General features: G+C 35.1%; 1 protein-coding gene across 4 annotated transcripts in view; it reads right to left on the reverse strand.

The window, feature by feature from the left end:
- The window catches only part of SUPT3H (SPT3 homolog, SAGA and STAGA complex component), a 535,933-nt gene that overhangs the window by 291,676 nt on the left and 216,677 nt on the right, over positions 1-27,580 (reverse strand). The window lies entirely within an intron of this gene.

Here is a 27,580-nt window from a genome sequence, read left to right on the forward strand (position 1 = left end):
ATGCTGGCTTCAAAGAATGAGTCTGGAAGTTTTCCTTCCCTTTCTATTTTTTAGAACAGCTTGAGAAGGATAGGTATTATCTCTGCTTTAAATGTCTGGTAGAATTTCCCTGGGAAGCCATCTGGTCCTGGACTCTTATTTGTTGGGAGATTTTTGATAACTGATTCAATTTCTTCGCTGGTTATGGGTCTGTTCAAGCTTTTTATTTCTTCCTGTTTGAGTGCTGGAAGTGTGTGGGTGTTTAGGAATGTGTCCATTTCTTCCAGGTTGTCCAATTTGTTGGCATATAATTTTTCATAGTATTCCATGATAATTGCTTGTATTTCTGAGGGATTGGTTGTAATAATTCCATTTTCATTCATGATTTTATCTATTTGGGTTATCTCCCTTTTCTTTTTGAGAGGCCTGGCTAGAGGTTTATCAATTTTGTTTATGTTTTCAAAAAACCAACTCTTGGTTTCATTGATCTGCTCTATAGTTTTTTTAGATTCTATATTGTTTATTTCTGCTCTGATCTTTATTATTTCTCTTCTTCTGCTGGGTTTGGGGTGTCTTTGCTGTTCTGCTTCTATTTCCTTTCGGTGTGCTGTTAGATTTTGTATTTGGGATTTTTCTTGTTTCTTGAGATAGTCCTGGATTGCAATGTATTTTCCTCTCAGGACTGCCTTCGCTGCATCCCAAAGCGTTTGGATTGTTGTATTTTCAATTTCATTTGTTTCCATATATTTTTAAATTTCCTCTCTAATTGCCTGGTTGACCCATTCATTCTTTAGTAGGGTGTTCTTTAACCACCATGCTTTTGGAGGTTTTCCAGACTTTTCCTGTGATTGATTTCAAGCTTCATATCGGAAAAGATATTTGCAAATGACATATTGGACAAAGGGCTAGTATCCAAAATCTATAAAGAGCTCACCAATCTCTACACCCGAAAAACAAATAATCCAGTGAAGAAATGGGCAGTAAACATGAATAGACACTTCTCTAAAGAAGACATGCAGATGGCCAACAGGCACACGAAAAGATTCTCAACGTCGCTCCTCATCAGGGAAATACAAATCAAAACCACACTCAGATACCACCTCACACCAGTCAGAGTGGCTACAATGAACAAACCAGGAGGCTATAGATGCTGGCGAGGATGTGGAGAAACAGGAACCCTCTTGCACTGTTGGTGGGAATGCAAACTGGTGCAGCCGCTCTGGAAAACAGAGTGGAGGTTCCTCAAAAAATTAAAAATAGATCTACTCTATTACCCAGCAAGAGCACTGCTAGGAATTTACCCAAGGGATACAGGAGTGCTGATGCATAGGGGCACTTGTACCCCAATGTGTATAGCAGCACTTTCCACAATAGCCAAATTATGGAAAGAGCCTAAATGTCCATCAACTGATGAATGGATTAAGAAATTGTGGTTTATATACACAATGGAGTACTACGTGGCAATGAGAAAGAATGAAATATGGCCCTTTGTAGCAATGTGGATGGAACTGGAGAGTGTTATGCTAAGTGAAATAAGTCGTACAGAGAAAGACAGATACCATATGTTTTCACTCTTATGTGGATCCTGAGAAACTTACCAGAAGACCGTGGGGGAGGGGAAGGAAAAAAAAAAGGTTAGAGAGGGAGGGAGCCAAAACATAAGAGACTCTTAAAAACTGAAAACAAACTGGGGCGCCTGGGTGGCTCAGTCGGTTACGTGTCTGACTTCGGCTGGGGTCGTGATCTTGCGGTTTGTGAGTTCAAGCCCTGCATCAGGCTCTGTGCTGATGGCTCAGAGCCTGGAGCCTGTTTCAGATTCTGTGTCTCCCTCTCTCTCTGACCCTCCCCCGTTCATGCTCTGTCTCTCTCTGTCTCAAAAATAAATAAACGTTAAAAAAAATTTTTAAAAAAAAAAAAGAATTAAAAAAAAAACTGCGAACAAACTGAGGGTTGATGGGGGGTGGGAGGGAGGGGAAGGAGGGTGATGGGTATTGAGGAAGGCACCTGTTGGGATGAGCACTGGGTGTTGTATGGAAACCAATTTGACAATAAATTTCATATTTAAAAAAAAAAGAATACTGATTTTCAGCCTTTTTCTTTTCTTTTCAAACATAAGCACTTAAAGCTATAAATTTCCCTGCCGGCACTGCTTTAAATTCATCTTATAAATGCTGAAATATTGTGTTTATTATCATTATTATCATTATATGTTTTTCCAGTTTTGTTTCATATATTCTGAAGCCCTCATATTAGGTACATACATATTTAGGATTCTCATATTTTCTTGATCAACTGATACTTTTATCATTATACTCCTTTTTAAATCTCTGGACATATTTTTTATCTCAAGTCTACATTGTCTGATATTATATAGCCATACTAGCTGGCCCAATCATTGTGATTGGGCTTTCCATGTTTATGAAAAGCAAATAAGCTTTCTTAAGGAAAAAGTAAACAAACATATTTTATGAACAATGACAAATTTTCTTAGAAAAATATAAGTCTTAGAAAATCACAAGTGTAGTCTCTAGAATTAAAAGACTATTTTCTGTTAAAAGGTTGTCACTTTCACCATGTGTTTACAACAAACTTATCAATCCATCATTTCACTGACTTCTCTAGTAAGCAAAAGATTTTTTAAAAGATGAGCACTTTTACATATGCATGTATAACCTGTAATATCAATCTTTACAGGGCAAAAAAAATTAACAGGTATAACTTAAATTATCCTCTGCTTAAAATAAATGAAATACAAAACAGGAAAACAACTGAAAAGATGAACAAAACTAATAATTGGTTATTTAAAAAAATAAACAGAATTGACACACTTTTAGCTAGACTAAGCAAGGGAATAAAACAGGAACAAAATTATAAATGGAAAAGAAGAAATTACAACTGATATCACAGAAACACAAAGATCGTAAGTTGTGATGAACAACTATACAAAACTAAACTGTACAATCTGGGAGAAAATGGAAAAATTCTTAGAAACATACAACCTAGACAATTAGGAAGGACAATAAGGAAAAACTAGAAAATCTGTAACAGATGAATTGCTCGTAAAGAGATTGAATCAGTAATCAAACATCTCTCAGTGGAGAAAAGCCCATGGCCAGATACCTTCACTAGCAAATTTTACAAACATTAAAAGAAGAATTAACATGATTTTTTCTAAAACTCTTAAAAAATTCAAAGAGGAGAAAACACCCCCAAACTCATTTCATGGATCCAGCATTATGCTGATACCAAAACCAAAAAAGGACACAATAAGAAAACTACAGGCCAATCCTGGATGAACATAGGTAGAAAAATTCGCAATAAAATAGTAGCAAGCCAAATTCAGCAACACATTAAAAAGATCACCCACCACAAACAGGTGGGATTTATCCCCGAAATACAAAGATATTTCAATGTATTCAAATTAATAAATGTGACCCATCACATTAACAGAATGAAAGGAAAAAGTCATATGATCATCTTAACAGAGACGCAGAAAAAGCATTTGACAAAATCCAACATTACTTCATGATAAAAGCCTTACCAATAAGTTATAGAAAGAACATATTTAATTCAATACAATAAAGAACATAAAAGACAAGTCTACAACTAACCTCATACCCAATGGTGAAAAGTTGAAAGCTTTTCCTCTAAAAGCAGAAACACCACCTAAGCAACTGCTCTCATGACTCCTATTCAACATAATACTGAAAATCATAGCCAGAATAATAAGGGAAGAAAAAAAGGTATCAGAATTTGAAAAGAAGTAGAATTATCTCTATTTCCAGGTGATATAATTTTATATAGAGAAAATCCTAAAGATGCCATCATAATTCTGTTATATCTAATCAACAAATTCAATAAAGCTGTAAGATAAAAAATTAACGTACAAAAAATCAGAAGTATTTCTACATAATAACAACAAACTATGTGATAAAGAAATAAAGGAAATGATTCCATTTACAATGGCATGAAAAAATTAAATACTTAGGAATAAATTTAAAAGAAAGTGAAATATATACACTGAAAACTAAAAGATGATGATGAAAGAAATTTAAAAATACATAATAAATATAAAGGTGCTCCATGTTCATGGATTAAAAGCATTACTATTGCTAAAATGTCCATACTGCCTAAAGATGTCTACAGATTTAACATCATCCCTATCAAGATTCTAATGGCTTTTTGAGAAGTAGAAAAAGCAACCCTAAATTTATATGGAATCACAAAAGACCCCAAATAGCCAAAGTAATCCAAAGAAAGAAGAACAAAGCAAGAGGTATCACACTTCCCACTTTCAAGCTATATTATCATAAAGCTATAACAATAAAACATATAGTCCTGACAAAACACATACATAGAGAAACAGAACAGAATCAAGAGCTGAGGAAAAAAATATGCACATACATTTACCTAATATTTGACAAAGGAGCCAAGAATAACTAATGGAGAAAAACACTGGACATTCACATTTGAAAGAATGAAATTCGATCGTTATCTTGTATCACTCAAAAAATTAACTTATATGAATTAAAGGCTTAATGTAAGACCAAACAGCATAAAACTGCTAGGAGAAATTAAAAAAAAAAAAAAAAAGAAGCTTGACAGATTTCATGGGTATGGATTTTAGGGATACAAGCAACAAAATAAAAAACAAGTGGGACTACATCAAGCTACAAGGCTTCTGCAGAGCAAAAGAAATGATAAAAAAAAACGAAAAGACAACCTATATAATAGACAATATTTGCAAACCATAACTTGGATAGGGGTTAACATCCAAAATATATAAAGAACTTATATAATTCAATAGTAAACACACACACACACACACACACACACACACACACACACACACACAGAATCCGATTAAAAATGAGCAAAGAACCTACATAGATATTACCAAGGAAGATATAGGCATGGTCAACAGGTATATGAAAAAGGTGCTAATCATTAGGGAAATACAAATTAAAACCAGAGTAAGATATCACCTCATGCCTGTTGAATTGGCCATCATCGACAAGGCAAGAGAAGACAAATGCTGGTGAGGACGCCAGGAGAAGGAAACCTCTGTGCACTGTCTGTGGGAATGTAACTTGTAATAGCTACCAATAAAAACAGCATGGAGATTCCTCAAAAAGTTAAAAATTGCACTCCCATATGATCCAGCAATTCCAATTCCGGAAATATATCTGAAGGAAACAAAAACACTGTATCGAAGACACACCTGCACCTCCATGTTCACAGCAGTTATTGGACCAAGACACAGAAACAACCTAGGTGCTCACCGATGGGTGAGTGGGTGAAGAAGCTGTGGAAAAATACGTACAATGGAATTTTAAGCCACAAAAGAAGGAAATTCTGTCATTTGACACAACATGGATATACGTAATGCATAATGCTACATGAAATCAGCCAGAGAAAGACAAAGTGACGTCACTTACATGATGAATCTTAACAACAAGAACAAAACCCAACGTCATAGAAAAGGAGATCCGATATGTGGTTACCAGATGCGGGGGATGAGGGAAAGGTAAACCAAATAAAGGTGGTCAAAAGGTACAGCCTTTCAACTGTAAAATAAACAAGTACTAAGGATGTAACGTACAACATGATGACTACAGTTAACGTTGATGTATATAGAATGCTTGAAAGTTAAGACAGTAAATCCTAAAAGCTTTCATCACAAAAGAGAAAAATTGTTTTTCTATTTTTTTGCATCTATATGAAATGATAGATGTTAACTAAACTTCTTATAGTAATCATTTCCCAGTAAGTATAACTCAAATAATTAAACTTATACAGTGCTGTATGTCAAAGTATACCCACAAACAGGGAGAAAATCCTCTGCCCACGAACTCTGATACAGTATTCTACCAGGCACAGCTCCTCAAATACATTCTCTTTGCACAATTATGGAAACTGCTATATAAAAGACAACAGATTTACTTGCTACAGATGTAGATTTTAAACAGGCTTTGGGGGCAAATGAAGTTTTAGTTTGGCCCTCTGGACAATGGTACTCAATAATAAACTAGGCTTAGGATAGGATGGGATAATGAAGATCTGGAATCAAGTCCTTGTTTGCACATCCTACTTATGTGACCCTAAAATTCAAATTCATAGTTTGTGTAGATACTCAAGCAATAATTCCATCTTTAAAATAAGGAACATTGTACCACTAAAGAAACAACACTAAACTTCTTAAAAACTTACTCTGTCACAGACCAGTGTGGACCAAATGTCAGCCACCTTACTACCACTTTCACAAGTTATTCTGTTTTTTTTTTATTCTGGTAAGGCTGTCCTTTACTACTTCTTTAAGTTAATATATATTTCTACTTAGGGGTGTCTGGGCAGTTCAGTTGGTTAAGCGTCCAACTTCGGCTCACGTCATGATCTTGCAGTTTGTGGGTTCGAGCCCCGCGTCAGGCTCTGTGCTGACAGCTCAGAGCCTGGAGCCTGCTTCTGATTCTGTCTCCCTGTCTCTCTGCTCCTCCCCTGTTCAGGCTCTCTCTCTCTCTGTCTCTCAAAAGTAAACAAACATTATATCAAACATTAAATGTATATATTATATTATATATATAATTATATAATATACATTGTATGTATATATAGTATATATTATATAATGTATATACAATATATATTATATATAACGTATATATAATATATAATGTATATATAATATATAATGTATAATATATTTTATATATAAATGTATATATAATATACAATATATAATGTATATATATAATATACATTATATATAAAATGTATATATATAATATATACATTATATATATATTTCTACTTGAAAAATTTATTTCAAAGTTTCAAACGCAGTCAGTTAAGTGTTTGACTCTTCATCTCGGCTCAGGTCATGATCTCACAGTTTAGGAGTTCAAGGCCAGCACTGGGCTCTGCACTGATGGTGTGGAGCCTGCTTGGGATTCTGTCTCTCTGCGCCTCCCCCGCTTGTTCTCTCTCTCTCCCTCCCTCTCTCTCTCACACTAAACACATTTAAAAATATTTTTAAAAAAAGAAACTTTCTATAATGGAAAATCAGCATCATATGCCAGAGAAAAAAAAGTGCCTAGTCTTGATAGCAATTAACAAACCAATCAATCCGATCATCCTGTCTGGGGACATTCTGAATGGGGAAATGAGGAAGAGATGGAGAGAAATGGAGGAGACAAATGAAAACAAGCAGAAGGAAGTCAAGTCACAAAAATGGCAGTGTTAAGATTGGAGTAAGGAGTAATATGTCATACCACAAGACATCTAGGTCATCAGATTCTTCCAAAAATTGTTTTCAAAAGCTTTATGGAGATATAAGTAACATTACCATAAAACTCACCCTATTAATGTGTATACTTAAGTGGATGATATTCACAGAGTTGTAAAACCATCACCATAATCTAATCTTAAAACATTTTCATCACCCCTCCCCCAAAACACTACCTGCTTACTTAAGAGTCATTCCCTATTACTGTCTCCTTTCCTAACCTTTACTCTACCCCAGGCTACCACAAATCAATTTCTCTCTATAGATTTCACGATGGGATCACACAATATGCAGCCTTTGTGTCCGGTTTTGTCTTTCACTTAGCATAACGTTTACAAGGTTCCTTCGTGTTGTACCATGCTATCTCTAAGTCATTTTTGTTATGGAAAAATATATGAAATATACACCTTTCCTGGCTTTTTGTTTTTATTCCAGTTAACATACAGTGTTGTATTAGTTTCAGGCGTATAATATTGTGAGTCAACAACCCCATATACCACCTGGTGCTCCTCACCATAAGTGTACTCCTTAATCCCCATCACCTATTTCATCCAATCCCCTGCCCCACCTCCCCTCTGGGAACCATCAGTGTGTTCGCTATAGCTAAGAGTCTGTTCTTGATATGTGCTTCTTTCATTTCCCCCCCTTTGCTTACTTTGATTCGTTTTTTTAACTCCACATGTGTGTGAAATCATATGGTATTTATCTTTCACTGACTGATTGCATTTAGCATTATACATTCTGGTTCCATCCACATCTTTGCAACGTTCTCTTTATAACTAAATAATATCCCATTGCACATATATACCACATTGTTTTTGGTCTGCATTGCATTCTTAATGCAAGGTTTTCACTTTATTTATTTAATTTATTTTTAAATTCAGGTTACCATACAGTATAGTACTGGTTTCAGCAGTAGAACGCAATGATTCATCACTTACATATAACACCAGTGCTCATCCAACAAGTGCCCTTCTTAATGCCCATCACCCATTTAGCACATCCACCTACCCCTACCACATCCCCTCCAGCAACCATTAGTTTGTTCTTTATATTTAAGAGTCTCTTAGAGTTTGCCTCCCTCTGGTTTTATCTTATTTTCCCTTCCCTTCCCCTATGTTCATCTGCTGTGTTTCTCAAATTCCACACGAGTGAAGTCAGATGATACTGGTCTTTCTCTGACTCATTTCACTTAGCAAAATATACTCTAGTACCACACATTGTTGCAAATGGCAAGATTTCATTCTTTTTCATTGCCAAGTAGTATTCCATTCTAGACATAAACCACATCTTCTTTATCGATTCATCAATTGACTGACCCTTGGGCTGCTTCCACAATCTGGCTGTTGTTGAAAGCACTGGTATAAACATTGGAAGCATGTATCCCTTCGAATTAGTGTTTTTGTATTCTTTGGGAAAATACTTGGGTTGTGCGACTGCTGGACTGTAGGGTAGTTTTCTTTTTAACTTTTGGAGGAATCTCCATACTGTTTTCACAGTAGCTGCAAAAAATTTGAATTCCCACCAACAGTGCAAGAGGGTTCCCCTTTCTTCACATCTTTGCCAACATTTATTGTTTCTTGTGTTGTTGATTTTGCCCATTCTGACAGATGTGAGGTGACATCTCACTGGAGTCTTCATTTGCATTTCCCTGATTGTAAGTGATGATGAACATTTTTTATGTGTCTGTTGGTCATGTAGATGTCTTCTTAGGAGAAATACCTGTTCCTGTCTTCTACCCATGTTTTAATTGGATTATTCATTTTTTGGGTATTGACTTGTATAAGTTCTTTACGTATTTTGGATACTAACCGTAATCAGATAGGACATTTGTAAACATTTTCTACTATTCCATAGGTTGCCTTTTAATTTTACTGACTGCTTCCTTCAATGTGCAGATGCATTTATTTTGATGTAGTCCTAATAGTTTATTTTTACTTTTATTTCCTTGCCTCAGGAGACATACCTAGAAAGAAGTTGCTACAGCCGGTATCAAAGAAATTACTGCCTGTGTTCTCTTCTAGAATATTTATATTTTCAGGTCTCACATTTAGGTCTTTAGTCCACTTTTAATTTCTTTTTGTGTGTGGTGCATAAAGTGGTCTAGTTTCATTTCTGCATGTAGCTGACCAGTTTTCCAAACACCGTTTGTTGAAGAAACTGTTTCCCATTGGATATTCTTTCCTGCTTTGCTGAAGATTAATTGACCATCTGCTTGTAGGTTTATTTCTGGGTTTTCTATTCAGCCCTATTGATCTACATGTCTGTTTTTCTGTACCATTATGTTTTGATCACTGCAGCTCTGTAATGTAAACTGAAGTCTAGGACTCTGATGCCTCCAGCTGTGCTTTTTTTTCAAGATTGCTTTGGCCATTCGGGTTCTTCTGTGGTTCCACACAACTTTTAGGACTGTTTGTTCCAGTTTTGTGAAAAATACTGCTGGTATTTTGATAGGGATTGCATTAAATGTGTAGACTGCTATGCAGTCTACACATTTCTTTGAGTCTTCAATTTATTTCCATTCTTTCCATTTCTTTGAGTCTTCAATTTCTTTCATCAGTGTTTTATACTTTCCAGAGTACAGGTCTTTTACCTCTTTAGTTAGGCTTATTCCTAGGTACTTCATTAGTTTTGGTGCAACTGTAAATGGGTTGATTCCTCAATTTCTCTTTCTGCTGCTTCATTGTTAGTGTATAGAAATGCAGTAGGTTTCTATACATTGATTTTGTATCCTGTGACACTACTGAATTCATTTATCAGTTCTAGCAGTTTTTTTGGTGGAGTCTTTCAGGTTCTCTATATAAAGTTTCATATCATCTGCAAAGAGTCAAAGTTTTTTACTTCTTTACAAATTTGGATACCTCATTTCTTTTGTTGTCTGACTGCTGTGGCTAGGACTTCCAGTACTATATTGAATAAAAGTGGCGAGAGCGGACATCCCTGTCTTGTTCCTGATCTTAGGGGAAGAGCTCAGTTTTTCCCCATTAAGGATGACGTTTTCTGTGGGTTTTTCATATATGGCTTTTATTATGTTGATGTATGTTCCCTCTAAACCTACTTTATTGAGGGTTTTTTATCATGTTGTATCTTGTCAAATGCTTTTTCTGCATCTACTGAAATCATATGATTCTTATCCTTTCTCTTATTGATGTGATGTATCACACTGACTGATTTGCAAACATTGAACCACCCTTGCACGCAGGAATAAATCCCATTTGATTGTGGTAAATGATTTTAAAGGTATTATTGGACTTGGGTTGCTCATATTTTGTTGAGGATTCTTGCATGTATGTTCATCAAGGATACTGGCCTGTGCTTATCTTTCTTTAGCGAGGTCTTTGTCTGGTTTTGATATGAGAGAAATGCTGGCCTCATAGAATGAATTTGGAAGTTTTCTTTCCTTTTCAATTTTGTTGAATAGTTTGAGAAGAATAGGTATTAATTCTTCTATAACTGGTAAAATTTACCTGTGAAGCCATGTGGTTCTGGAATTTTGTTTGTTAGGAGTTTTTTTTATTATTATTACAGATTCAATTTCTTGCTAGTTCTTGGTCTGTTCAAATTTTCTATTTCTTTCTGTTTCAGTTTTGGTAGTTCACATGTTTCTAGGAACTTACCATTTCTTTCAGGTTGTCTAATGTATAGACATACAGTTTTTCGTAATATTCTTATAAAAGTTTGATTTTTTTTTTACTTTTTAGTGTTTATTTTTTGAGAGAGAGAGAGACAGACAGACAGACAGACAGATAGAGTGCAAACAGGGGAGGGGCAGAGATACAGGGAGACATAGAATCTGAAGCAGGCTCCAGGCTCTGAGTGGTCAGTACAGAGCCCGATGCAGGGCTTGACCCCATGAACTGCTAGACCATGACCTGAGGAGTGGTTGGATGCTTAACCAACTAAGCCACCCAGGTGCCCCTAATAGTTTGTATTTCTATGGTATTGGTTGTTATCTGAATTATCTCTGCAATGCTATCTATTGTTATCAGCTCCATAATCCTGATTAGGTCACTCTTCCTCTAAAAATCTCAGTTTCCTCATCTGTGAATAAAGGTTGTTGGGCTAATAAAAGATTTTATTTTTTTAAAGTATTGTGATTGAAAGTCAAATGTCTCATCCCTCCAGATACAGTAAACTAAAGTAAAAGAAAAAAAACTCTATATGCTTCCTTTCCCTCAATGTTCTGCCAGATTTATGGTATAAAGTCTCCATTGAAACAGGAATCTATTCTTTCTCTAATAAAATATCTTATTATCCAGAAATTGGCATAACTTAATATATTTTCAAGCTTATGTGTAACCACTGCACCTCAAGTACATGTGGGTTTCTAATAATATGGTCAAAATAAAAACACACGTTAATATCCTACACATCAGTTCTGATAAAGGAATCCATTAAAGTCATATACATACACATACGTAGAAGCCACACACACATAAGCCAAACCCACAAATAGTCCTATTAAATTTCATAGTCTTTTTGTTGTTTTTTTTTTCAAAAAAGTCATATTTGAAAGCAAGTAACAATCTAGGCATCAGAATCATTAAACAGTAAGAAAAAAAAATGAACAGGGTAATAAAATTACCAACACACTGGTCACGTGAATTAGTTTACCACGAAAACTTTTAAGATAAAGCAGTTCCTTAATGAATACACTAAATCCTAATTGCACTGAAATATAAAATGCTGTTTCTTAAGCACCTAGTGTGATCACATTTCTGCTTATTGTGATCCTACGTGTGGTAATTAACAGATATTATTTCCATGGTTTCTGAAATATTTATTTCTTGTTTTTCTATTGATTTTACATGTTACTTTCTCATGACAGATTTCATTTGTTAGAAAGTACTAAGACTTAAAAAACACTTCGTGACCATCTCCGGTGGTTTTTTTTTCAGTAATTTTTATGAGAAGGAGAGCTTACATACTGTCTTTTAGTTTTTCAGAAGACGACATTAAATCTCAGAAAAGTATAAATGATTTCAAGAGTTTAACCAAGCTACTTCACGGTGTTGCTGCCTAGGCACCCATGTTGTACAGCCTGCAAAGACGTTAAGCTACCGTTAGCCCCCTCACGCAAGCACGTGCCCCACACGGCAGCTGCAGAGTCGCAAGAAAATGTTAAGTTCCTGATATGGATACCCCAACAACCCTTGCGATCAAGAGTTTTCCCTGCCTCCCAGCACTACCTGTATGCTTTATGCACCCCTTAGGTAAGACCTCTGTGGGAATAACTAAAACCCTACTTTTTTGGTTTGAAATGACCTATCTGGCTACAATCCAGGAGCCACAAAGCACCCTACCTTTGGACCCTAATAAAAGCATGGGCCTCAGGTCCTGTCTCTCTCTGTTTTGCACTCTGCCTTTACCTCCCTATGTATGACCTTCGGGTATGCCAGGTACTTCCTCAAAGACCTGTGATAAATGTCTTTATTTCAGTTTCTCTTGTGGTCTGTTGCTGAATCATGGCTCACGACCTAGAACCCTATGCTCCACTTAAATGTTCATTCTGCAAAGTCATAAAGTGACTTGGCCAAGATAATTTGCCTCGAGAGAGACGAAACAAAAATACTGGCGTTTCAATGACTGCTTCCAGGTGTATTCCATTAGTAAACGAAGAAAAGTATTACTTAAGCCCTGGTTTCTCATTAAAAAAACAACAAAAACAACAAAAACAAAAAACAAAAAACAAAAAAACATTGTCCTGCCTATCCTCAGAACTCATATAAAGTTCAGCTGTTATATAACCTGTGTTATACAATGTGTTCTACAAACAAACTTCTATCATTGTAATGAAGCACCCACAGTTTGAGGACAAACAATACTGAATAAGAAATATTTTACAAAAAAAACGACAAAAGCTTGTTTTCCCAAATATCATTATTTAGGTGACCTCCCTCCATTGTTGCAAGCACCTCATCACTGGGCTAAAGCAACTTCTATGGGATTTAAAGAGCAGGGTTCCTTTTCTCCCCCTGCCCCCCTGCTCTCATTTTTCACCTTTTCTCCCCTTTTAGGAGCCAAATATTAAGCCTAGGACATCCAAAAACAACTCTATATATGGAAGAAATTTTAAAATGACTATGCATGCCCAAGAAAAGGTTTAGAAAACACACGAAAAGAGGGGCACCTGGGTGGCTCAGGCGGTTAAGCATCCAACTCTTCATTTCATGATTTCACAGTCGTGAGATTGAGCCCTGGATCAGGCTCCGTGCTGAGTGTGGAGCCTGCTTGGAATTCTCTTTCTCTTTCTCTCTCTTTCTCCCTCCCTCTCTCTCTCTCTCTCTCTGTCTCCCCTTCTCTCTGTGCACCTCCCCTGCTCATCTGCACACACTCTCTTTCTCTCAAAAATAAACATTAAAAAAAGAAGAAGAAAAGATGTGAGAAGTGAACAGAACTAGGAACCTTAGGAACATGATGAAGTGAACTAATATACACATTGAGAGAGTTCCAGAATAACAGTGAGAGAAAAGAACTGAGACAACATTTGAGGAAATAGTGGTTGAAATCTTCCCTTATTTGATAAAAGACATGAATATAAACATCTACAAACTCCAAGTAAGATGGTCTCAGAGATTCACACCATTATAATCAAAGTTTCAAAGACAAAAAAAAAAAAAAAAAAAAAAGAATCTTGGCAGCAGCAATAAAGAAGCAAATCATAATATACAAGGGATCTTCAATATGCCTATCAGCAAATTTCTTATCAAAAAGTTTGGAGGCCAAAACAGAGTGGGCCAATATGGTCAAAATGCTAAAAGAAAAAAGTATCAACCAGGAAACCATCATTCTGCAAAACTATCTGCAAAAGTGATGAAGAAATTAAGATATTCACACATAAACAAAGATTGAGGGTATTCATGACAACTAGACTTGCCCTGCAATAAATGCCCAAAGGAGTCCTTCAAGTTTAAATGAAAGAACAGTGGACAATTAACTCAAAATCCTATGAAGAAATAAAGATCCCAAAATTATGAAACATAACATTCTTATAACAATGGTTTGTAGCTACACTTTTTTGTTATCTACATGATCTAAGAAATTAAAGAAGAAGAAACAATTAGGGCAAACTCTATAATACTGTAACTTTGGTTTTTAACTCAAAAACTTCTTTTCTATATAATTTAAGAAACTAACACATTTTAAAAATATTATTAGTTTATGGTTTTGTGCACACAATGTATAAAAATGTAATTTCATGATGTGAACAACCAAAAGGGGTGGGGAGGGAGATAAAGGAGAAGAGTTTTTGTATATATTGAAGTTAGGTGCCATAAATTCAATTAAGAATGTTATTACTTTAGAATTTTAAATGCATTCCCCATGGTAACCACAAAGAAAACAGCTACAGAATATACACATTAAAAACTGAGAACAGAATTTACACATTCACTACAAAAAACCCACAAAAAACCAAAAACCAAACAACTACTAAGCACAGAAGATATAATGCCCAAAATGAGGGACTAAACAAACTATAAAACATTTAGAAAGCAAGCAGCACAATGACAAAATTCCCTCCTTATCACTAATTACTTTAAATGTAAGTTTATTAAGGTCTCCAATCAAAAGATGGAGATTGGTAAAATGGACAAAAACACATGACCCAACTCTATGTTGTCTTTAAGAGACCAGCATGAGATCTAGAGAGACAAACAAGTTGAAAGTGAAAGGACTGAAAAATATATTCCATGCAAATAGTAACCAAAACAGAGCAAGGGAGATTATACTGGTATCAGACAAAATATGTTAAAATTTTTAAAATATTGTAAGAGTCAAAGAGTAACATTATAAATTAGTAAAAGGTTCAATACAGCAAAAGACTATAACAATACAGACAATCAAAAAATAAGAAGCAAAAAGTGACAGAAATGAATGGAGAAATAGATAGTTCTACAACAATAGTTGGAGGCTTCAATATTCCATGCACAACAATGAACAGAACAACCATTCAGAATATAAGTAAACAAACACAGGACACTGAACAACACAATAAAGCAAACAGATCAAACAGATATTTGCAAAGCTCTATCAATTAACCACCAAATACACATTCCTCTCAAGTTGCAGAATACTCTATCAATCAACCACAGAAAACACATTCTTCTCAAGTGCACATGGGGCATTTTCCAGTGTAGACTATACCTTAAAACACAAGTTAATCCTCAACAGATTTTAAAAGATAGATATGATACAAAGTATTTTCTCTAACCACAACAGGGCAAAGTTAGAAATCAATAACAAAAGAAAAACTGGAAAGTCACAAAACAATGCAAATGTAACAATACATTCTTAAATAACCAATGGATCGAAGAAGAAATCACAGGCAAATTAGAAAATCGAGAGGAACAGAACGAAAACACAACATACCAAAACTTGTGAGATGCTGCAAAAGCAGTATTAAGAGGCAAATTTATAGCTATTATGCAGCCATTAAAACAAGGAAGATCTCAAAGCAACACCTTCCTTTTACAACTTAAGCAAGTATAAAAAGTATAAACTAAATAAATGCAAATCTAGCAGAAGGAAAAAAATGGATAAAAATTAAAGCAGAGGTAAATGAAACAGAGAATGCAGAGAAAAATCAATGAATCAAAGGTTGGTTCTTCAAAAAGAAATCAAGAAAACTGAAAAACCATTGGCTAAATGGACTTATAAAAAAGATTGAAATTAGTAAAATCAGATGAAACTGGGGACATTCCTAATGATTCTACAGATATAAAAAGGGTTCTAGCATAGTACTATGAACAATAGTATGCCAAGAGATTAGATATCCTAGATAAAATTTTAAAATTCCTAGGAATATAAAACCTACTAGAATTAAATCATGAAGAAAAAAAAATCAAAATAGATCTTCAACTAGCAAGACATTGAACCAGCAATCAAAAAACCTCCCAGCAAAGAAAAACACTTTCTCAACTGATGCAGAAAAAGCATTAACAAAATTCAACACATTTATGCAATAAAAACACTCAACAAAATAAAAACAGAGGGAAACTACCTAACATAATAGAATATATATATAAAGAAACACAGTAGGTATAATACTTAAAGGTGAAAGTTTAAAAGTTTCTCTTCAAAGTCCAAGACCAAGGTAAAAATGTCCACTTTCCACTTCTATTCAACGAAGAACTCAAAGTTCTAGCCAGAACTATTGTGCAAGAAAAAGACATGAAAGTCATCCAAATTGGAAAGAAGTAAATTTTTTTCTTTTTGCAAATATGACTTATAAGTAGAAAATCCTAAAGATTCCACACACACACACATGCAAACACACACACACACACACACACACACACACACATACACACCCTCTTAAGACTAATAAATAAATGAATTCAGCAAAATATCAAAACATAAAGTCAACGCACAAAAATCAATGCCACTTCTACACATGAACAAAAAGCAATCTGAAACAAAAATAATTCCATTTACAGTAGCATAAGAATAAAATATTTGGGAATTATCTTAACCAAGCAAGTTAAAGACATGTATGTAAAATATAAACTACAAAATACTGCTGAAAGAATTTTGTTAAATAAATAAATGGAAACATATCCCATATTCATGCATAGGAAGACTTAATAGTATTAAAATGACATTATTTCCCAAAGCAACATGCATTCGAAGCAATTCCTACAAATCCCAATATTGTTTTTTGGAAAAATAGAAAAACCCATTCTAAAATTCATAGGCAACCTCAAGGGATGCTAGTCAAAACAAACTTGAACAGAAGAACAAAAACTGGAGGACACATACTTCCCGATTTCAAAACTCAATACAAACTTACAATAATCAAAACACTATGGAACTGGCGTAAGTACAAATACATAGACAAAAGGAATAGAATGGAAAGCACAGAAATAAATCCTCACATGTATGGATAAGTTGACAAGGATGCTAACACCATTCAATGGATAAAGAAAAGTCTTTTCAACAAATGTTGATCAAAAAATGGGATATCCACATGCAAAAGGATGAAATTGGACCCAAACCATAAACCTTACACAAAATTGAACTCCAAATGGATCAAGGACCTAATTAACAATTACACTGTTAGAAGATTTGACGTAACAGATTCAGAAGATTGGATTTGGCAATGCTTTCTTGGGAATATCCAGCAAAAGTGCAAGTAACAAAAAATTTTTTAAAAATTGGACTCCATGAAAATTTTTAAATTTTGTACATCAAAGGACAGTACCAACAGGGCAAAAAAAAAAAAAAAAAAAAAAAAAGCAACCCATAGAATGAAACAGAATATTTGCAAAGCATTTATTTGAAAAAGAATTAACTTCCAGGGTATACGGAGAACTCCTAAAATTCAAAAACAAAAGCAAACAACCTGATTCAGATATGGGAAAGGACTGGAACAGACACTTTTCCAAAGTGCTGAACACCAGCTAAAACTTGGAAGAACCCAAGTGGCCATCTATGCATGAAAGCATGAACAAAACATAGTATAGAGGCATACCTCATTTTATTGCACTTTGCTTCATTGCACTTCACAGATACTGAGTTTTTAAGAAATTAAGGTCTGTGCCAACCCTACGTCAAGCAAGTCTATAGGCACCATTTTCCAATAGCATTTGTGCACTTCATGTCCTGTATCACATTTTGGGAATTCTCACAATACCTCAAACTTTGTCACTATTATTATATCTATGGTGATCTTTGATCAGTGACTGTGACTCATTGAAGATAAGATGATGGTTAACATGTTTTAGCAACAAAGTAGTTAAGGTATGTTTTCTAGACCTAATGCTACTCACACTAGACTACAGTCTAGTGTGAACATAACTTTTATATACACTGGGAAACAAAAAAATTTACTTGACTCACTTTACTGCAAAATTCACTTTATTATGTTGATCTGGAACCAAACCTGTAGTATCTCTGAGGTATGCTTGCATACATACAATTGATTATTATTATTCAGCTTTAAAAGGTAGGAAATTCTACAATATATGCTACAACGTGGATGAACCCTGAGGACATAATGCTGATGAAATTAGCCAGTCATAAAAAGATAAATATCATATGATTCTACTTATATAAGAAACCTAGAGTAGTTCAATCATAACAACAGAAAACGTAATTAATAGTGACCACCAGGGGCTGGGGGAAGAGACAATGAAAACTTAGTGGTTAATAGGTAAAGAGTTTTACTTTTACAAAATGAAAAGAGCTATGTGGCCAGATGATGGTAATGGCTGCACAACAATATGAATGTATTTAGTACAAATGAACACTTAAAAACAGTTAAGTTTTTTTGTTATATGTATTTTACAATAAAAATAATTCTAAAGAATTTAAGAAAAACATTAGAAATGGAAAATATATTTTTTACTTATTACAAAGATGTTGATTATCAGAAAGTTAATCAAAAAATTCAACATGATTTCAACAGGAACCAAAATAAATTTTTTTTTATTATTTTTTTTAACGTTTATTTATTTTTGAGACAGAGAGAGACAGAGCATGAACGGGGGAGGGTCAGAGAGAGGGAGACACAGAATCTGAAACAGGCTCCAGGCTCTGAGCTGTCAGCACAGAGCCCGACGCGGGGCTCGAACTCACGAACCGTGAGATCATGACCTGAGCCGAAGTCGGCCGCTTAACCGACTGAGCCACCCAGGCGCCCCAATTTTTAAACTAATCTGGAAGAGAAAATTTTTAAACTAATCTGGAAGAGAAAGAAAACTAGCTAAAAAAGTTTGCAAGAGAATAGTAAGGAATGTACTACATCGCACTATACTTTAAAAAGCTTAATATTCAGGAAAAGATAAATATTTTGTAGTAAGTTTTCATAGCATTAAACACCTCTTCTCTGTGGCACATGTGCAATTTTACATGATATGTAAAGCATTTATTTAATGGCTGTCTCAACTACGAAAGTATTCCTAGTTTGTGTACGATAATGCTTGATACACAGAAGGTATTCAAGATCTATTTGCTCAATGAATGAACAAATGAATGAAATAAAATAGAATATAACACCATCATTTATATATAATAATAATACATGTATTCTCAAGTCAATGAGGAAAAGACTGGATTATTCCACTAGTGATAATAATAAACTAGCAATTTGGGATAAAAACTTAGCCCCCAATCTTATATGATACTTAAAACTATCTTCAGATAGCTAGAAGCTACATGGCAATGTACAAATATGTGCAAAGAATAAAATCTGTTTTTAACTCTTCACTTTTCAACTATTGTACTCTAGCTAAACGTACAGAACAAATATTATTCCCAAAAAGCAATGTGAAAGAGAGAAGACTAAGCAAATTACAGCTTTAGTTAAGTATTATTTCATTGTAATTATAGTGACCAGACATTTTAGGATGGTGGGAACAATGTTGTCTTTATTTTCCACCCCAGATACTGGCAACTCCAAATATCCTCTAAAATTGGATCTCCATATTCTATGGAAGCAGTCCAAACTGAGAGGTAGGAAGTTTTGCCTCTTTAGATTATTTGCAAACCTCTCATTAACTCTGATACACAGATTGAAAGATGGTAGGCTTTTTTCAATTCCATTTTCCCACTTAAAACTGTTGCAAAACAAGACTTTAAATGTCTCCATGTTTGAATCTATTACACTATAACAAAAGCATAAAAAGTCATGGATTTCACCTACTTTAAATGTTTTACTAATACCTGATAGCTTATTCCAAAGCCCAGCCAAGGAAATGAATGACAGGATGGCATAGAAAAAAAGATTTCTTTTTTCCTTTCTTAAATTTCTCTTTGACTACTGGGCCTTTCCTGAAACCAATCATCTTACATATGAAATTATTTGAAAAACAATGTGTTAAATTTTGATTGAAACTTTTAATAATTCTACAAAGACTTAGCAGATAAACATTTATTTTTTATTGGTGATTGCTCATGGGAAAAAATAAATAAATCCAAATATACCAGTGTGCTATGTTTTCAAACAATTTGATGGAAAATGATCCCTCTTAATTCATAAAAATAAATTTTAAGGTGGAATGTAAAACAGTCCACCTGAATTCATAAAAGTAAGTATAGGAAGTCATTTAATTTTTCTTCTTATTTATTAATTTCTTCTCATTTAAATCCAAGTTAGTTAACATATGGTGTCATAATTAGTTCAGGAATACAATTTAGTGATTCATCACTTACTTATAACACCCAGTGCTCATCCCAACAGGTGCCCTTCTTAATGCCCATCACCCAGTTAGCCCATCCTCCTACCCAACACCCCGCCAGCAACCCCCAGTTTGTTCTCTGTATTTAAAAGTCTCTTTTGGTTTGTCTCCCTCTTTGCTTTTATATTATTTTTGAGGAAGTCATTTTATTTTTCAAATGATTACATGCCTTATATTATTATATATTATTGCAAGCTGATTTAAATGATCATTTCTTTAAACACTTTTTTATGTGAGCATAGTGGACACAAAGTTGTATCAGTTTCAGGTGCACAACACAATGATTCCACAAGTTTATGCAAGATGCTATGTTCACCACAAGTATAGCAACCAATTGTCACCATACAACATTATTATAATATCATTGACTATATTCCTTAGGCTGTGCCTTTTATTTCTATGACATTAATTCTGTAACTGGAGACCTGTATCTCCCATTCCCCTTCACTCATTTTCCTGTCTCCCTACTTTCCTCTCCTCTGGCAACCACCAGTTTGTTCTCTGTATTTATGGGTCTGATTCTGCATTTGTTTGTTTATTTATTTATTTATTTTTATTCCACATGAGTGAAATCATATGGTATTTGTCTGTCTCAGTCTGACTTATTTCGCTTAGCATATTGCCTTCTAGGTCCGTCCAAAAGGAATAACAAGATCTCCTGCTTTTTTATGGCTAATATTCCATTAAAATTTTTTTTTTAATGTTTACTTATTTTGAGAGAGAGAGAGAGAGACAGCAAGAGTTGGGGAGGAGAAGAGAGACAGGGAGACACAGAATCTGAAGCAAGCTCCTGGCTCTGAGCTGTCAGCACATAGCCCGACGTGGGGCTTGAACACATGAACCATGAGATCATGGCCTGAGCTGAAGGTGGACACTTAACCAGCTGAGCCACCCAGGTACCCTAGTAATATCCCATTTTATATATATATATATATATATATATATATATATATATATATATATATATACACACACACACACACACACACACACACACATACCGCATCTTCTTTATCCATTCCTATCTATTGATGGGCACGTGGGCTAGTTTCATATCTTGGCTACTGTAAATAATGCCGCAATTAACATAGGGCTGCACATATCTTTTTGAATTAGTGTTTTCATTTTCTTTGGGTAAATACCCAGTAGTAGAATTACCGAAACCTATGAAATTTCCATTTTTAATGTTTTCAGAAAATTCCATACTGCTTTCCAGAGTGGCTGACCAATTTACATTCCCACTAACATTTCACAAGGATTCCCTTTTCTCCAAATCCTTGCCAGTTGTTATTTCTTGTCTTTTTGATATAAGCCAATCTGACAGGTGTAAGGTGATATTTCATTGAGGTTTTGATTTGCATTCCCCTGGTGATTAATGACGCTGAGCCATCTTTCTACATGTTGACAAGGTAAAACAAAGCTGGAGGTATCACAATCCCAGATTTCAAGATATATCACAAAGTTGCAATAATCAAAACAGTATGGTACCAGTGCAAACACAGACAAGTATAGACACGTATAGACACGTATATCAATAAAACAGAACTGAGATCTCAGAAATAAACCCATGCTTACATGGTCAGTTAAACCATGACAAAGAAGGCAAGAAGATACAATGGGGAAAAGATAGCCTCTTCAATAAATGGTGCTGGGAAAACTGGTCAGCTACATGCAAAACAATGAAACTGGACCAACACCCCACTTTCTACTACCACACACACAAAAAAACTCAAAGTGGTTTAAAGACCTAACTGTGAGACTTAAAACTATAACAATCCTAAAAAAGAACACAGGCAGTAACTTCTCTGACACTGGCCACAGCAACATTTCTCTAGCTATGTCCAAGGCATGGGAAACAAAAGGAAAATTAAACTGGTGGGACTACATCAAGATAAAAAGCTTTTGCACAGCAAACTAAACAATCAACACAGCAACAAGGCAACCTACTGAATGGGAGAAGATATTTGTATATATCTGATAAGTGGTTAATATTTAAAACATAAAAAAGAACAAGTCAATACCAAAAACAAACAAATAAACAAACAAACAAAAAACCCCAGTCGGATCAAAAAGGAGGCAAAGGACTTGAATAATGACTAGACATTTTTGCCAACAAGACATACAGATGGCCAACAGACAAATCATTCTTTTCTTACAGAAATCGTCCTTATTTTGCAAAATGACTCAACACGGGTGCTTAGAGAAGTGTTGGTCGAGAATTAACAGGACTCTGACAATAACAGAAATGATAAAATTCAAATTCAAATTCTGTGCATTTGAAAATTCACAGAAAACACAGAAATTACACTACTATTATCCCCCTTTACAGAAGGAGAACTGAGACTTACAGAACTCATGTAACTTACACAAGGACACAAAGGTGTTAGATCTAGGTCTGTCTGACTCCACACCCCGAGGGGCTCTTAGCCAGTACAAACATCACATCCAATGTGTAATAAAGGGGTGAGGGAGAAGAGTAATCCCTTGAGAGTAAACACAAATGTGTACAATTAACAGCTATAATAGCCTGGTCAGGACAGGCTGAGATTGAGGAGGCAGTTTCAAAGTTAGGGACTTGAAGAATGAATGAATTGACACAACGTTCTTTTCTTCTTCTTAATACCACTTGTTCAGATATTCAACCCACATATTTAGTCTCCTGCAGTCCTAACCTCAAAAAGTGTTTTGAAATGTGAACTAAGGGAGTCCTTTTCTCCCACAGTGGAATTTTGTTTTTCAAATACAGCATATTCAGACAAGAAGAGAGGATCACCATGAAAACCTGAATTCCTGATCATCTGACATATTTGAATCATTCTGATTTTGAAAATAAACTGCACTACCTAAACACAATGCAGATTCACTCCTGCATGACAGGAGGGCAACAAGTCCTCTGCCATTCACCAAAACATGGGGAAGCGTAACAGAACAGTCAAAAACGACCATTTCAACATTCAGAAAATCACCCATAGGCTTACAACAAACTGAGAAACGGTTATTAACAAAAACCACTGAACTTTCAGTTAAGAACAGCATCAATCGCCACAGCGGTTCCTCCAGGGGCTTCTGACAAACCCCGGCTCTGTAGGTGCAGTAGTTCAATTAGGGCAAGGCATATAGTGACAACTGGAAGTTTTGCTGCTGCTGTCGCAGACGGGTTTGTGTCATTTAAAGTGTTGTCAGTTCAGATGGTGACCTTAGTGGTACGTGAAGAGGGAGGACCACTGCCTCCATCTGTTTCAAGTACTGGGTCTTTTTCAGGCAAGCAAAGCCTGGCGGTCAAGTGAGAAATGTAATAGGTAATTCTGAGAGGTGAGACAGTCACGTGGGGCCAGACAAGATCGCCAAACATCTTGCTCTGATTGAGGTTGATATGTGCACAGCAGAGACTGTAGTGGGTGCAAGCCACTCTTACATCCTTAGAAAAGAGAACCTGAGCTAACACACAGAGGAGATACAACAGAGCCCAGTGGAAAATAAGAGCCAGGAAAAACGTAAAACAGCGTAAACACTGAATACAATTCCCAGATCAGCACAGATCTGGAACAGGACAGAGGAAGCCTTACTGGCTCCAACTATTTGAGCACAAGCCTCTGACCAATAATCGATTGAAGGGGAAGCTAAGCAGAAACCTAAGAAGCTAGGCTTAAAAATAAAGAAAGCTAAAAAAAAAACAACAAAAACACACACATTAAACAGAGATATCAGGGGCACACAGTTTGGAGTTTAGACTAGATAATTAGCAAACACACAAAGAGAACAACAGCCCTCAGGGAAGGAAAAAACAATACCAGAATCTAGCAAACTTTATTTGTTATAAAATATTATCTAAAGTTTCCAGAGTTCAACACTAAAAAATTATGAGACATATACAGAAACACAAAAGTGTTTCTGACTGAGGAAAAAAGGGGTCAAGTGAAACAACTTCTCAATGTCCTTTTATGTTGGATTAACAGATAAAGACTACAAAGCACCTATTATAAATTAATTCAAAGAACTAAATATGTTCTACCGTGCTACAGAACTAAAGCATGACATCAGTGATTTACTGAATGGAATATCATAAAGAAATATATATAAAAAAAACTACTGAATTCTGGAGTTAAAAAGTAGAATAACTAAAATGAATAATTCACTAGTGAAGTTCAATAGCAAAGTTGAGCTGTTAAAATACAGAATCAGTGAATTTGAACTCAAACCTATAGAAACAATCCATTCTAAAACAGAAAGAAAAACAATGATTAAAAATAAATTAAAAGATGGGGGCACCTGGGTGGCTCAGTTGGTTGAGTGTCCAACTTTGCCTCAGGTTGTGATCTCATGGTCGTGAGTTCAAGCCCCGCGTCAGGCTCTGTGCTGACAGCCCAGAGCCTGGAGCCTGCTTCAGATTCTGTGTTTCCCTCTCTCTCTGCTCCTCCCCTGCTCACACTCTGTCTCTCTCTAAAAAAATAAAGATTAATTAATTAATTAATTAAAAGAACTTCAGATAACATCAAGTACACCAATATAAGGTGTAAAGAGAATCCCAGAAAACGGGGGAGAGGGGAAGACAAAAGTATTCAATTTGACTTAAAGGTTTCAATGTTATGTTGCAAAAGTATTCAAAGTTATGATTATTTGATTTAAAAATAAAAGCAACATTAATCAACACATCCAGTCTCAACAAATCCAAACAGAATAAACTCAAAGACATTCACACCGGGACATGTTACATGTCCTCCCAAAAGAGAGAAAAATTATAAAAGCACCAGAAGAAAAATGATTGGTCCCACATAGAGAATCACAATAAGACTAGCAGATAACTTCTCATTAAAAGGAGAGAAAGAGAGAGAGAAAAAACAATAAAGGCAAGAAGCAATGGAGTTCCATGTGCAAAGTGTTAAAGGAAACAAAATTACCAACCAAGACATCTATATCCAGCAAAAACATTTTTCATAAAAACATTCTCAGATAAACAGAGGCTGAGAGAAGATGTTGCTATAAGACCTACCTTATAACAAATACTAAAGCAAATATTTCAGATTGAAAGAGAAGTGACATGATGAACAAGTGCCTACATCACATTCAAAGGTTCTGCACAACAAAATAGATAATCAATACAATGAAAAGGCAACCTGCGGAATGAGAGAAAATATTTGCAAACGATGTATCAAATAAAAGGTTAATATCCAAAATGTGTGAAGAACTCATACAACTCTCAATAACAAACAACAACAAAACCCCAAACAATCTGATTTAAAAATGGGCAGAGGATCTGAAGAGATATTTTACAAAAGCGGACATCTGCATGGCCAATAGGTATACAAAAAGATGCTCGACATCACTAATCCTTAGGGAAATGCAAATCAAAAGCATAATGAGGTATCACCTTACACCTATTATAATGGCTACTATCAAGAACACAAGAGGTAAGCGTTGGTGAGGGTATGGAGGAAGGAAACCTTAAGTTTTTTTAAGTTTAAAACAGTTGGTGGGAACATAAATTGGTGTAGCACTATGGAAAACAGTGGAAAGGTTCTTCAAATGATTAAAAATAGAACCACCAGCTATCCCACTTTCAGGCATATATCCAAAGGAAACGAAAACAGGATCTGAAAAGATGTCTGCACCCCATGTTTACTGCAGCATTATTCACAATAGCCAAGATATGGACAAAAACTGAGTGTCAATGGATGAACGAATAAAAAAGATGTGGTACGTATATGTACAATGGAATATTATTCAGTGATAAGAAGGAAGGAAATTTTGTCATTTGCAACAACACAGATGGGCCTTGAAGGCATTACACTGAGATAAGTCAGACACAGAAAAAGAAATACTATGTGATACCATTAAAATGTGAAATCTACCCAAGTTGGAAAAACAGAGAGTAGAATGGTGGTCAGCAGGGACTTGGAGATAGGGGAACTGGGGAGATGTTTATGAACACAAACTTGCAACTGGTAGACAAGGTAAGTCCTAGAGATCAAATACACAGCACAGTGATTATAGGCAACAATACTGTATCACAGACTTCAAAGTGGCTAAGAAACTTCAAAGTGGCTAGATCTTAATTGTCCTCACCACAAAAAAGAAATAATTGTGTGAAGTGACAGAGGTGTTAGCTAACGCTACAACAATAACCATATTCCCATAAGTAGATTTATCAACACATCATATGCCTTAAGCATACACAATGTTATGTGTCAATTATATTTCAATAAAAATGCACTTTAATTTTAATTTTCATTAATATATTTATATATTCTAAAAACACAATTATATTAACATATATTTATTGTAATATATTTAAGGATATAATTTTACTTAACATGAATAAAAAAGATGGGAAGTGACATACAACAGTAACTTAGGGGCACCTGAGTGGCTCAGTTGGTTAAGCGTTGACTTTAGCTCAGGTCATGATCTCACGTGAATTTTTTGGTTTCCCAGTACATAGAAAAGTTATGTTTGCACTATACTGTAGTCTATGAAGTGTGCGATAGTATTCTATCTTTAAAAATGTAGACTTTAATTTAAAAATACTTTATTACTGGGGCGCCTAGGTGGCTCAGTCAGTTAAGCATCCAACTCCTGATCTCGGCTCAGGTCATGATCTTGCGGTTTGTGGGATCAAGCCCAACATGAGGTTCTGCGCTAAAAGCACGTGGCCTGCTTGGGATTCTCTCTCCCTCTCTCCCTGCCCTTCCCCCACTTACACTTAATCAATCAATCAATCAATTTTAAAGATGCTTTATTGCTAAAACTGCCAACCCTCACCTGAGCTTTCAATGAGTTGTAGTAACTGATCTTAGACTGCCAAAACAAATATAACAATAATGACAAAATTTGAAATACTGCAATAATTACCAAAATGTGATACAGAGATACAAATGAGTAAATGCTGTTGGAAAAAATGGCACCAAGAGACCTGCTTGACACAGTGGGTGCCACAAACCTTCAATTTGTTAAAAATGCATTATCTATAAAGTACAATAAAGTGAAGTGCACTAAAATGAGGCATGACTGTGTATTAGGAGAGTTTCTATATTTTACTAGAATTAACGTAGTATTATTCTGAAATAAATGTTGGTAAGATGCATACTACAATTCCCAGAACCACCACAAAAACTAATTTTTTTTAAAACAGAAAATGAACAGA

The sequence above is a fragment of the Panthera tigris genome, chromosome B2, assembly GCF_018350195.1.
Source record: "Panthera tigris isolate Pti1 chromosome B2, P.tigris_Pti1_mat1.1, whole genome shotgun sequence".
Taxonomy (NCBI): Eukaryota; Metazoa; Chordata; class Mammalia; order Carnivora; family Felidae; genus Panthera; species Panthera tigris.